Genomic DNA, 14,891 nt, shown 5'->3' with positions numbered 1-14,891 from the left:
ATGTTAAACCTCTTCAGAATCTTTTTGACTACTTTTCAATGCAATGACACTCCTGTAGTCCCTGGCTCTCATGGAAATGACAGTCCACTGTGAGTATTACATCCTCTCTGGTCACTAGTCTGCTACTGTCAGGTACAGTGTAGTCTGGATCGAAGGTGTGATGCAGCACTACCAGGATGACAGGTTTACCAGCTGTCAAGAGAGATAGGGACAGACAAGAACAAGAAATCATTCAGGAAAACGGATTATTACAATTTACTCAGGTACAGAATTTTTTGGGTAAGCAGTGCAGTACATGTGGTTTCAAAGGAGTGTAGGTTGCAGTACATGTGGTTTGTAAGGAATGTAGGTTGCAATAGGTTGCAGTATATATGGTTTGAAAGGAGTGTAAAATCTGATCAATCCATTACATCATTACATTTAAGTCATTTAGCAGACGCTCTTATCCAGAGCGACTTACAAATTGGTGCATTCACCTTATGACATCCAGTGGAACAGCCACTTTACAATAGTGCATCTAAATCTTTTAAGGGGGGGGGGGGGGGTCAGAAGGATTACTTTATCCTATCCTAGGTATTCCTTAAAGAGGTGGGGTTTCAGGTGTCTCCGGAAGGTGGTGATTGACTCCGCTGTCCTGGCGTCGTGAGGGAGTTTGTTCCACCATTGGGGGGCCAGAGCAGCGAACAGTTTTGACTGGGCTGAGCGGGAACTGTACTTCCTCAGTGGTAGGGAGGCGAGCAGGCCAGAGGTGGATGAACGCAGTGCCCTTGTTTGGGTGTAGGGCCTGATCAGAGCCTGAAGGTACTGAGGTGCCGTTCCCCTCCAATCCCTACTATTGGGTTCAGATCCTTCAATTTCTCTTTAAGTAAGTATCAGCTCCTTAAATCTAGGGCAAGCATTCATATTGATATCCTGGAATCTGCTGCAGTGCTACTTCAATATCAGTCCCAGCACGAGAGACAATGGAACAGAAAGCCAGGATAACATCATTCTCTTCCTTCATCACTTCAGTTAAACCTCTTCCTGTAGTGAGACACCCTGTAAAGTCCTCATGAGACGTCCCAGTATTCCCAGTTGTTACAGTGAAGAATTTCAGAGTAGTACTTATACTGTATCATGTATTACATCTGATCACATTGTACACACAACTATGATGTTAATGTCATCTGGTCTCTTTCCCAGAAACACAAGTGTTCTCTCACCTTGGACCTCTGTGCAACTTCCTCTCCAGAATCGCTTCTTTGTGTTGAGAGTATCAAGCACGGTATATATCAACCTCAAACATATGCCTGTTTTATGTAATAGGAACATTTGTTATTTACTTAATATACTGTATAACATAAACCATTTGGAAATATGGAGCCATCTAAAATGTTCACTTTCGTGCAACTACAATAATAAGCAGTAGCCCACAGTAGAATAAGGTAAATGTAAGCCTACATATTTCATTCTTTTTATTTTTGCTTAGTTGGGGGTTGTTTTCAATGATGTTGCAGAGCAGGATGTCGAGTAGGCAATTATTTATCACCCCGCCCTAATCTATGGATCACCCCTGGCATATCAATAAAATACAAAAATACACATCAGTGCAATACCCTCCTTCATATCTCAACCGTTTGTAGCAGGAAGTTTGAATCCAAGCAGAGATACCAACCAGTCAATTGCAACATTTGGATAAAGAGAAACATTAGGGAGGTAAAACTACAGTAGTCCATAAATGTTGCAGAAAAACTACAGTAGTCCATAAATGTTGCAGTAAAACTACAGTAGTCCATAAATGTTGCAGTAAAACTACAGTAGTCAGCAGACATTTTAGCCAAAGTGTCAGCAGGTCTAAACCAGTAGCAATTAAATACCCCTAGTCGCTCTTCTGTCAGTGTCACTTGAATCCAAGCAGCGATACCAACCAGTCAATTGCAACATTGGGTTTGGATTATTCTACAATGTAGAACATTTTTAAAAATAAAGAAAAACATGTAGGTGTGTTCAAACTTTTGACTGGTACTGTATAACATAATTGGATAGGGTCAAAGCAAAGTGTACATTTCATGGCTTACACCAGTAAACTCATGTCAGATCAGTGATTACATCAAAAAAAGGAGAATGATGGGATTCATTTTGTACAAAATAATTCAAACACATGTCACATCTCATAGGATGCCTCTGTGCTCTTGCCCCACCACAGTTTGTGTGGATGCCCTCCATTCTATGACGAGAACGACGCCAAGCTCTTTGAGCAGATTCTGAAGGCTGAATACGAGTTTGACTCTCCTTACTGGGGCCATATCTCCAACTCAGGTACGGCAGTCCACTCTCAGATGAAAGAGACATAAACAGTCCATTTCAATATATATTACATTATGTTGCCAGTATTACTCCACTTTGTCAGTGATTTCGTATTATTGGAAATGGCTACCTGGGATTGGTGTTTCTTTGAGTGTGTGCCAAACTGTCAGTGTATGTATGGGATTAGCCATTATACACTTATACACAAGGAACAATCATTGACATAGTCACTGTGTGTGAGATCATTACTTAGAGAGCACCAGGGATCATGGTACACAGAGAACTTAGAGACCTGCAGGACTGGTTCGAAGTCCAGCCAATGCCAGGCTGGAGTCTGGCCAGTGTTTTTACTGCAGTGAAGTTCCTTGTTGGTGCTTGGGTTGAAGTGATAGTTTAGCTCTCCTTTGGCAAACTTTTGTCATATGGAACTAAACTTTAAAAACACTTGCTCTTTCCATGACATAGACTCACTAGGTGAATCCAGGTGACAGCTATGATCCCTTATTGACGTCACTTAAACTACTTCAATCAGTGTAGATGAATGGGAGGAAACAGGTTAAAGAGGGATTTTTTGTGTGCCATTCAGAGGGTGAATGGGCAAGACAAAAGATTTAGAGCTGAAATACACTACATTACCAAAAGTATGTGGACATCTGCTCGTCGAACATCTCATTCCAAAATCATGGACTTTAATATGGTGTTGGTCCCCCCTACACTGCTATAACAGCCTCCACTCTTCTGGGAAGGCTTCCACTAGATGTTGGAACATTGCTGCGGGAACTTGCTTCCATTTAGCCACAAGATTATTAGTGAGGTCGGGCACTGATGTTGGGCGATTAGACCTGGCTCGCAGTCGGTGTTCCAATTCATCCCAAAAGTGTTCGATGGGGTTGAACACCTTTGGGCCAGTCAAGTTCTCCCACACAGATCTTGACAAACCATTTCTGCATGGACTTCGCTTCGTGCACAGGGGCATTGTCATGCTGAAACAGGAAAAGGCCCTCCCCAAATTATTGCCACAAAGTTGGAAGCACAGAATCGTCTAGAATGTCATTGTATGTTGTAGCGTTAAGATTTCCCTTCACTGGAAATAAGTGCAGTGGTGAAAAAAGTACCCAATTGTCATACTTGAGTAAAAGTAAAGAGACATGAATAGAAAATGACTCAAGTAAAAGGTTAAGTCACCCAGTAAAATCCTACATGAGTCAAAGTCTAAAAGTATTTGGTTTTAAATATACTTAAGTATCAAAAGTAAAAGTATAAATCAATTCAAATTCCTTATATTAAGCAAACCAAACAGAAGCATGTTCTTATTTTTTTAATTTACAGACAGCCAAGGGCACGCTCCAACACTCAGACATCATTTACAAACGAAGCATGTGTTTGAGTTTGCCAGATCAGAGGCAGTAGGGATGACCAGGAATGTTCTCTTGATGTGTGTGAATTAGACCATTTTCCTGTCCTGCTAAGCATTCAAAATGTAAAGAGTACTTTGGCTGTCAGGGGAAATGTATATAGAAAGTACATCATTTTCTTTAGGAATGTAGTAAAGTAAATGTTGTCAAATATAAATGAAGTGAAGTACAGAACTACTTAAGTAGTACTTTCAAGTATTTTTACTTAAGTACTTTACATCACTGACTAAGTGGCCTAGCCCGAACCATGAAAAACAGCCCCAGACCATTAATTCTCCTCCACTAAAACTTTACAGTTGGCACTACAGTGAGGGAAAAAAGTATTTGATCCCCTGCTGATTTTGTACGTTTGCCCACTGACAAAGAAATGATCAGTCTATAATTTTAATGGTAGGTTTATTTGAACAGTGAGAGACAGAATATCAACAAAAAAATCCAGAAAAACGCATGTCAAAAATGTTATGAATTGATTTGCATTTTAATGAGGGAAATAAGTATTTGACCCCTCTGCAAAACATGACTTAGTACTTGGTGGCAAAACCCTTGTTGGCAATCACAGAGGTCAGACGTTTCTTGTAGTTGGCCACCAGGTTTGCACACATCTCAGGAGGGATTTTGTCCCACTCCTCTTTGCAGATCTTCTTCAAGTCATTAAGGTTTCGAGGCTGACGTTTGGCAACTCGAACCTTCAGCTCCCTCCACAGATTTTCTATGGGATTAAGGTCTGGAGACTGGCTAGGCCACTCCAGGACCTTAATGTGCTTCTTCTTGAGCCACTCCTTTGTTGCCTTGGCCGTGTGTTTTGGGTCATTGTCATGCTGGAATACCCATCCACGACCCATTTTCAATACCCTGGCTGAGGGAAGGAGGTTTTCACCCAAGATTTGACGGTACATGGCCCCGTCCATCGTCCCTTTGATGCGGTGAAGTTGTCCTGTCCCTTTAGCAGAAAAACACCCCCAAAGCATAATGTTTCCACCTCCATGTTTGACGGTGGGGATGGTTTCTTGGGGTCATAGGCAGCATTCCTCCTCCTCCAAACACGGCAAGTTGGGTTGATGCCAAAGAACTCCATGTTGGTCTCATCTGACCACAACACGTTCACCCAGTTGTCCTCTGAATCATTCAGATGTTCATTGGCAAACTTCAGACGGGCATGTATATGTGCTTTCTTGAGCAGGGGGACCTTGCGGGCGCTGCAGGATTTCAGTCCTTCACGGCATAGTGTGTTATCAATTGTTTTCTTGATGACTATGGTCCCAGCTGCCTTGAGATCATTGACAAGATCCTCCTGTGTAGTTCTGGGCTGATTCCTCACCGTTCTCATGATCATTGCAACTCCACGAGGTGAGATCTTGCATGGAGCCCCAGGCTGAGGGAGATTGACAGTTATTTTGTGTTTCTTCCATTTGCGAATAATCACAGAAACTGTTGTCACCTTCTCACCAAGCTGCTTGGCGATGGTCTTGTAGCCCATTCCAGCCTTGTGTAGGTCTACAATCTTGTCCCTGACATCCTTGGAGAGCTCTTTGGTCTTGGCCATGGTGGAGAGTTTGGAATCTGATTGATTGATTGCTTCTGTGGACAGGTATCTTTTATACAGGTAAGAAACTGAGATTAGGAGCACTCCCTTTAAGAGTGTGCTCCTAATCTCCGTTCGTTACCTGTATGAAAGACACCTGGGAGCCAGAAATCTTTTTGATTGAGAAGGGGTCAAATACTTATTTCCCTCATTAAAATGCAAATCAATTTATAACATTTTTGACATGCATTTTTCTGGATATTTTTGTTGTTATTCTGTCTCTCACTGTTCAAATAAACCTACCATTAAAATTATAGACTGATAATTTCTTTGTCAGTGGGCAAACGTACAAAATCAGCAGGGGATCAAATACTTTTTTCCCTCACTGTATGTATTCAGGCAGGTAGCGTTCTCCTGGCATCCGCCAAACCCAGATTCGTCTGTTGGACTACCAGATGGTGAAGCGTGATTAATCACTCCAGAGAGCACGTTTCCACTGCTCCAGAGTCCAATGGCGGTGAGATTTACACCACTCCAGCCGACGCTTGGCATTGCCCATGGTGATCTTAGGCTTGTGTGCAGCTGCTCGGCCATGGAAACCCATTTCATGACGCTCCCGGTGAACAGTTCTTGTGCTGATGTTGCTTCCAGAGGCAGTTTGGAACTCTGTAGTGAATGTTGCAACCGAGGAGAGACAATTTTTACGCGCTACACCCTTCAGCACTCGGCGGTGCCGTTCTGTGAGCTTGTGAGGCTTACCACTTTGCGGCTGAGCCGTTGTTGCTCCTAGACGTTTCCACTTCACAATAACAGCACGTACAGTTGACCGGGGCAGCTCTAGACATGCAGAAATTTCACAAACTGACTTGTTGCAAGGGTGGCATCCTATGACGGTGCCACGTTGAAAGTCACTGAGCTCCTCAGTAAGGCCATTCTAGTGCCAATGTTTGTCTATGGAGATTGCATGGCTGTGTGCACGATTTTATACACCTGTCAATAACGGGTGTGGCTGAAATAGCCGAATTCACTAATTTGAAGGCTTGTCCACATACTTTTGGCCATGTAGTGTATGTCACTTTTTGGGCGACCCAACTAAATTCACATAGAAATGTTATACCTATGCTTCCCGTGCTTAAGTTCAGTTTTTGCGTCTTTTACTTTTGGTTTTGTAAACCAGCTTCAAACAGCTGAAAGTACAATCTTTATGCTCTCGAGTGGCGCAGCGGTCTAAGGCACTGCATCTCAGTGTTAGCAGGGTCACTACAGACCCTGGTTCGATCCCAGGCTTTATCACAACCGGCCGTGATCAGGAGTACCATAGGGTGGCTCACAATTGGCCTAGCCTCGTCCGGGTTAGGGGAGGGTTTGGCCAGGGTAGGCATTCATTGTATATAAGAATTTGTTCTTAACTGACATGCAATTAATTTGCTCTTAAGGATCGGACACTTTTTTTCAATATTCGCCTAAAAAGACATATCCAAATCTAACTGTCTGTAGCTCAGGCCCTGAAGCAAGGATATGCATATTCTTGGTACCATTTTTAAAGGAAACACTTTGAAGTTTGTGGAAATGTGAAAGGAATGTAGGAGAATATAACACATTAGATCTGGTAAAAGTGCAATTTAGATTCTGGCCACTAGATGGCAGCAGTGTATGTGCAACGTTTTAGACTGATCCAATGAACCATTGCATTTCTGTTCAAGCTTTTGTATCAAGACTGCCCAAATGTGCCTAATTTGTTTATGAATAACTTTTCAAGTTCAACACTGTGCACTCTCCTCAAACAATAGCATGGTATTCGTTCACTGTAATAGCTACTATCAATTGGACAGTGCAGTTAGATGAACAAGAATTTCAGATATGTCTATGTCCTGGGAAATGTTCTTGTTACTTACAACCTCATGCTAATCGCATTAGCCTACGTTAGCTCAACCATCCCGTGGGGTGCCACCGATCCTGAAAAAGTTTTAAATAAAGTTTTATTTAAAAAAAAAAAATTTATAAAGTACCTTTGAACGGGGTATGGTAGTAGGTGCCAGGCGCACCGGTTTGTGTCAAGAACTGCAACGCTTCTGGGTTTTTCACACTCAACAGTTTCCTGTGTGTATCAAGAATGGTGCACCAGCCAACTCAAACACAACTGTGGGAAGCATTGGAGTCAACATGGGCCAGCATCCCTGTGGAACATTTGACACCTTGTGGAGGCCATACGCCGACGAATTGAGGCTGTTCTGAGGGCGAAAGGTGTGGGGGGAGGGGGTGCAACTCAATATTATGAAGGTGTTCCTAATGTTTGGTATACTCAGTGTATATGTCATTTGGTAATCTACTGGCATTTAAACAAGATGTAAAAGACTGATGACTGGACATACTTAATCAGGAGTGGACAATCTTAGCTCCATTATTGAGTAGTCCATAATGTAATAACTGCCAATAATGTAATAGCTTTTTTTGTCCTTTCAAATGTAATAACGAGTCTCCTGACCCATAGCGATAGATAAAGACAGAGAGATACATAGAAGGTGTAGTACCTCTGACACTCTGGTCCACACCAGTTTCCTGGCCAGCATCACAGTGATGAAGATAGCCAGGTGGTAGTCCCCCGTGATGAGGGCCAAGAGGGCGGGGGGGGCGTAGTGCAGTTAATGTGTGTGTATGTAATGCAGTGTGAGTTGGCTAGGTGTCTGTAGTCTGGTCCCAGATGTGTGCTCTTGCCAACTCCATTGCTGTCATTGTCAAGCCAAACCGTTGGTATCACCGTGAGTGACAAGGAGTTGGCAGGATGGCACAAACAGACTGGGAGTCAGGCTAAGGTCTGCAGCAGCAAGGAATGTGTGTGAGAGTGTGTGTGTAGAAGAGCATGTGGCTAGAAAAGAACAGTGGAAGGCATCGCTCCTCTTTGTTGCCATAACTTCTTGCCCCTCAGGGGAAATATTTCGGACCAGGTCAATAATTTCTACTCCCCGTCAGTCACATCACTGATTTATTTGACTAACCTCTTATGTTAGAGCATTGATTCCCAACTCCAGTCCTCCAGTACCCCCAACAGCACACATTCTTGTTGCCCCGAACAAGCACACCTGACTCAACTGGTCAACTGATCATCAAGCCCTCAATGAGTTGAATCAAGTGAGTTTGTCCGGGGCTTCACCAAAAATGTGTGCTGTTGGGGATACTTGAGAACTGGAGTTGGGAAACACTATCATCCAGAAGGCGAGGTCAGTACAGGTGCATCAAAGCTGGGACCGAGAGACTGAAAAACAGCTTCTATCTCAAGGCCATCTGACTGTTAAATAGCCATCACTAACCCGCATTGGCTAGTGATGGAGCAGTTTACGCAACCCTGCCCCATATACATAGACTTGGAATCACTGACCACTTTAATAATGGAACACTAGTCACCTTAATAATGTTCAGATAATGTTTACATACTGCTTTACTCATCTCATATGTACATACTGTATTCTATTCTACTGAATTTTAGTCAATGCCTCTCCAACATTACTCAATCTAATATTTATATATTTCTTATATTTTCTTTTACTTTTAGATTTTTCTGTATTGTTAGATACTACTGCACTGTTGAAGCTAGGAACACAAGCATTTCGCTACACCCACAATAGCATCTGCTAAATGTGTGTATGTGACCAATAACATTTTTATTTTATTTGATACAACAGAGTTAGTGAGAGCCACACAATGGACACAACCACAAAACAAAGCAAGGTAGCTAGCTTGTAGGACTAGGCCTATATCTTGATTACTGAAGGAGCAGGGAAGGATGGAAAGGTGCCACCACTGCCACACTCAACTTAGTAGAGCAAATGAATCAGCCTGGTCTCATAGACTAGACGTAACATAGTAAACATTGTTGAGGAAATCTTGTTTCAAGGACCAGGCAGAGCTCATTATCCAGTTAAGAGTTTATTCAAGCAATTGCAAGGGAGATTACACTCAGGATAAATCGGCGAGGAAACTCAAAGTTAGAGTCACGCAGTCATTATATACTTCTTCTTACACAAAGAGCTGCTTGCTTCTCCTAAGTGGGTGGCAAGCTTACATGAGAGATTTATTTTTATTTTATTTCACCTTTATTTAACCAGGTAGGCTAGTTGAGAACAAGTTCTCATTTGCAACTGCGACCTGGCCAAGATAAAGCATAGCAGTGTGAACAGACAACACAGAGTTACACATGGAGTAAACAATAAACAAGTCAATAACATGGTAGAAAAAAAAGAGAATCTATATACAATGTGTGCAAAAGGCATGAGGTAGGCAATAAATCGAATAATTACAATTTAGCAGATTAACACTGGAGTGATAAATCATCAGATGATCATGTGCAAGAAGAGATACTGGTGTGCAAAAGAGCAGAAAAGTAAATAAATAAAAGCAGTATGGGGGGTGAGGTAGGTAAATTGGGTGGGTAGTTTACAGATGGACTATGTACAGCTGCAGCGATCGGTTAGCTGCTCGGATAGCAGATTTTTAAAGTTGTTGAGGGAGATAAAAGTCTCCAACTTCAGAGATTTTTGCAATTCGTTCCAGTCGCAGGCAGCAGAGAACTGGAAGGAAAGGCGTCCAAATGAGGTTTTGGCTTTAGGGATGATCAGTGAGATACACCTGCTGGAGCGCGTGCTGCGGGTGGGTGTAGCCATCGTGACCAGTGAACTGAGATAAGGCGGCACTTTACCTAGCATAGCCTTGTAGATGACCTGGAGCCAGTGGGTCTGACGACGAACATGTAGCGAGGGCCAGCCGACTAGGGCGTACAGGTCGCAGTGGTGGGTCGTATAAGGTGCTTTAGTAACAAAACGAATGGCACTGTGATAAACTGCATCCAGTTTGCTGAGTAGAGTATTGGAAGCTATTTTGTAGATGACATCGCCGAAGTCGAGGATCGGTAGGATAGTCAGTTTTACTAGGGTAAGTTTGGCGGCGTGAGTGAAGGAGGCTTTGTTGCGGAATAGAAAGCCGATTCTTGATTTGATTTTGGATTGGAGATGTTTGATATGAGTCTGGAAGGAGAGTTTGCAGTCTAGCCAGACACCTAGGTACTTATAGATGTCCACATATTCTAGGTCGGAACCGTCCAGGGTGGTGATGCTAGTCGGGCGTGCGGGTGCAGGCAGCGAACGGTTGAAAAGCATGCATTTGGTTTTACTAGCGTTTAAGAGCAGTTGGAGGCCACGGAAGGAGTGTTGTATGGCATTGAAGCTCGTTTGGAGGTTAGATAGCACAGTGTCCAAGGAAGGGCCGGAAGTATATAGAATGGTGTCGTCTGCGTAGAGGTGGATCAGGGAATCGCCCGCAGCAAGAGCAACATCATTGATGTATACAGAGAAAAGAGTCGGCCCGAGAATTGAACCCTGTGGTACCCCCATAGAGACTGCCAGAGGACCGGACAACATGCCCTCCGATTTGACACACTGAACTCTGTCTGCAAAGTAGTTGGTGAACCAGGCAAGGCAGTCATTAGAAAAACCGAGGCTACTGAGTCTGCCGATAAGAATATGGTGATTGACAGAGTCGAAAGCCTTGGCCAGGTCGATGAAGACGGCTGCACAGTAATGTCTTTTATCGATGGCGGTTATGATATCGTTTAGTACCTTGAGCGTGGCTGAGGTGCACCCGTGACCGGCTCGGAAACCGGATTGCACAGCGGAGAAGGTACGGTGGGATTCGAGATGGTCAGTGATCTGTTTGTTGACTTGGCTTTCGAAGACCTTAGATAGGCAGGGCAGGATGGATATAGGTCTGTAACAGTTTGGGTCCAGGGTGTCTCCCCCTTTGAAGAGGGGGATGACCGCGGCAGCTTTCCAATCCTTGGGGATCTCAGATGATACGAAGGAGAGGTTGAACAGGCTGGTAATAGGGGGTGCGACAATGGCGGCGGACAGTTTCAGAAATAGGGGGTCCAGATTGTCAAGCCCAGCTGATTTGTATGGGTCCAGGTTTTCCAGCTCTTTCAGAACATCTGCTATCTGGATATGGGTAAAGGAGAAGCTGGGGAGGCTTGGGCGAGTAGCAGCGGGGGGGGGGCGGGGCTGTTGGCCAAGGTTGGAGTCGCCAGGAGGAAGGCATGGCCAGCCATTGAGAAATGTTTGTTGAAGTTTTCGATTATCACGGACTTATCAGTGGTGACCGTGTTACCTAGCCTCAGTGCAGTGGGCAGCTGGGAGGAGGTGCTCTTGTTTTCCATGGACTTTACAGTATCCCAGAACTTTTTGGAGTTAGAGCTACAGGATGCAAATTTCTGCTTGAAAAAGCTGGCCTTTGCTTTCCTGACTGACTGCGTGTATTGGTTCCTGACTTCCCTGAACAGTTGCATATCGCGGGGGCTCTTCGATGCTATTGCAGTTCGCCACAGGATGTTTTTGTGCTGGTCGAGGGCAGTCAGGTCTGGAGTGAACCAAGGGCTATATCTGTTCTTGGTTCTGCATTTTTTGAACGGAGCATGCTTGTCTAATATGGTGAGGAAGTAACTTTTAAAGAATGACCAGGCATCCTCAACTGACGGGATGAGGTCAATATCCTTCCAGGGTACCCGGGCCAGGTCGATTAGAAAGGCCTGCTCGCAGAAGTGTTTTAGGGAGCGTTTGACAGTGATGAGGGGTGGTCGTTTGACCGCGGACCCGTGGCGGATACAGGCAATGAGGCAGTGATCGCTGAGATCTTGATTGAAGACAGCAGAGGTGTATTTGGAGGGCAGGTTGGTCAGGATAATGTCTATTAGGGTGCCCATGTTTACGGATTTAGGGTTGTACCTGGTGGGTTCCTTGATGATTTGTGTGAGATTGAGGGCATCAAGCTTGGATTGTAGGACTGCCGGGGTGTTAAGCATATCCCAGTTTAGGTCACCTAACAGAACAAACTCTGAAGCTAGATGGGGAGCGATCAATTCACAGATGGTGTCCAGGGCACAGCTGGGAGCTGAGGGGGGTCGGTAGCAGGCGGCAACAGTGAGAGACTTATTTCTGGAGAGATTAATTTTAAAAATTAGAAGTTCGAACTGTTTGGGCATAGACCTGGAAAGTATGACAGAACTTTGCAGGCTATCTCTGCAGTAGATTGCAACTCCTCCCCCTTTGGCAGTTCTATCTTGACGGAAAGTGTTATAGTTGGGTATGGAAATCCCAGAATTTTTGGTGGCCTTCCTAAGCCAGGATTCGGACACGGCAAGGACATCAGGGTTGGCAGAGTGTGCTAAAGCGGTGAGTAAGGCAAACTTAGGGAGGAGGCTTCTGATGTTGACATGCATGAGGCCAAGGCTTTTTCGATCACAGAAGTCAACAAATGAGGGTGACTGGGGACATGCAGGGCCTGGGTTTACCTCCACATCACCCGAGGAACAGAGGAGTAGTAGGATGAGGGTGCGGCTAAAGGCTATCAAAACTGGTCGCCTAGAGCGTTGGGGACAAAGAATAAAAGGAGCAGATTTATGGGCGTGGTAGAATAGATTCTGGGCATAATGTGCAGACAGGGGTATGGTGGGGCACGGGTACAGCGGAGGCAAGCCCAGGCACTGGGTGATGATAAGAGAGGTTGTATCTCTGGACATGCTGGTCTCAATGGGTGAGGTCACCGCATGTGTGGGGGGTGGGACAAAGGAGGTATCAGAGGTACGGAGAGTGGAACTACGGGGTCCATTGCAAACCAAAACAATGATAATGATAACTAGCCTGAACAACAGTATGCAAGGCATATTGATATTTGAGAGAGACATACAATAAGGCATAAAGTGATTGCAGGTCTTGATTGGGAGAGCTAGCTAAAACAACAGGTAAGATAACAGCAGCTAGTCCACTAACACAGCAACAACAGGTAAAAATGGCGACGACTAGGCAGAGAGGGTCGGATTAACTACACACAGATCCTGAGTTAAAGCACAGAGCCGACAGATAAAACACAAATAAACAGAATGGAGTACCGTGAATTAATGGACAGTCAAGCAGGCATCAGCTATGTAGCCAAGTGATCATAGTGTCCAGGGGGCAGCCGTAGATGGAGCAGGGAGGCCTCCACTAAGCTAGCACGCGGCGTTTAAAGTTAGTAGCCCGGGGGGTGGTCTGCTCAGACGGAGGGGGTCTGCTCAGACGGAGGCCGGTTGAGGGCACAGCGGATGGGGTATTCGTCTGCAGACCAGACGTGGTCGTGTCGACAGAGAATCCAAGCCGGATGGCGATGGCGAAAGAGAGGTTGTGAATTGTAGAATTGTGTTTGCTAACTGGTGCTAGCTTCGTGGCAGTGGCGCTAGCTGCGCTAGCTGCAAGCTAGCTGTGAGGATCAGAAGTAGTGGCTCAGGGATTACGGCAGGAATCCGGCGTTGTTGTCGAGAGAGAGTCCGATGCTGGTAAATTGGTGAGTAATATCCAGGCTAATAACAGGGCTGGTGTCTGTGCAGAAGGTAAAAGCTGCTAGCAGCGGCAAAAAATGGCTAAATTAGCTTGTAGCTGATTAGCTGGTTAGCTACTGGGGGTTCTTGAAAGTGTTCCAAAGTTAAAAAATAATAGCGATTCCGTATCACATTGGGTGAGGTAGGTTACCGGAAGGTATAATCGAATTAAAAATCGAAAAGAGATAGAAATTTTTTTTAAAATATATACAAGAAATACGAAAAAATACGAACGTACACGAGAGGACTAAAGAAACACGTCTACACTGCTACGCCATCTTGGATCAGATAATGGATACTTGGCTCCACTTCCTTAAAGCATTGTACACCAGTTCTCACAGACTATATGTCTAAGAGAGGGGACTGATGAGTTCCTAAAAGCCTATTTAGCTGCAAGAAGATTTCAACCTTGATCTAGGCCTCTGGTGCCCGAAGAGATAAGGAGCCAGCACCGAATAACTCCTTTGTGCGCCATGAGAAGAGGAACACAAGACAGCCATGGAAAATGACCAGTTGAATAGCACTAGACAACTCAACAGTGGCTATTTTAGCATTTAAATCTTGGTGGGGCAAACTCAAAAAATATGTTTTAGATGCATGCCAGCAAAGCCACTACACAACACTAAACAACACATTCATTGGACTATAAACGTAAAAAACGGTGCCCACAAACTGTTCGAGCCTACATAAAGCTGCCCTAACAGCAGTCCCAACACCTTACCACTGTTACACCTGGTTGGTGGAGTGCTGCAGATATGGTTGTCCTTCTGGAAGTTTCTTCCATCTCCACAGAGGAACTTTAGAGCTCTGTCAGAGTGACCGTCAGGTTCTTGGTCACCTCCCTGACCAAGGCCTTCCCCACCGATTGCTCAGTTTGGCCGAGCGGCCAGCTCTAGGAAGAGCCTTGGTGGTTATTAACTTCTTCATTTAATTTAAGAATTATGGAGGCCACTGTCTTCTTAGGGGCCTTCAATGCTGCAGAAATTCTTTGGTACCCTTCCCCAGATATGTTTTATATCAATTCATGCACACGTTTTAGTAATTTGTGAGCATGGTTTATAATTCGTGAGCTTGTTTAAAAAAAACATCTCGGTCAATGTCACCTCCAGGACGCAGTACATCTCTCATTTACTAAATTATGTGTTCAATAAGTGCTTCTTCGGTGAGTAAACTACTTCGAAAAAGATCACTGTGGTAATTTCTGCTATTTGAGATTAATATGTTCATAGACAAAGTAATTTGCATTCAAACAAGAAATTACTGGATAATGTAC

This window comes from Salvelinus alpinus, chromosome 8, assembly GCF_045679555.1.
Source record: "Salvelinus alpinus chromosome 8, SLU_Salpinus.1, whole genome shotgun sequence".
NCBI lineage: Eukaryota > Metazoa > Chordata > Actinopteri > Salmoniformes > Salmonidae > Salvelinus > Salvelinus alpinus.
Note: the sequence above shows the minus strand (reverse complement) of the source record.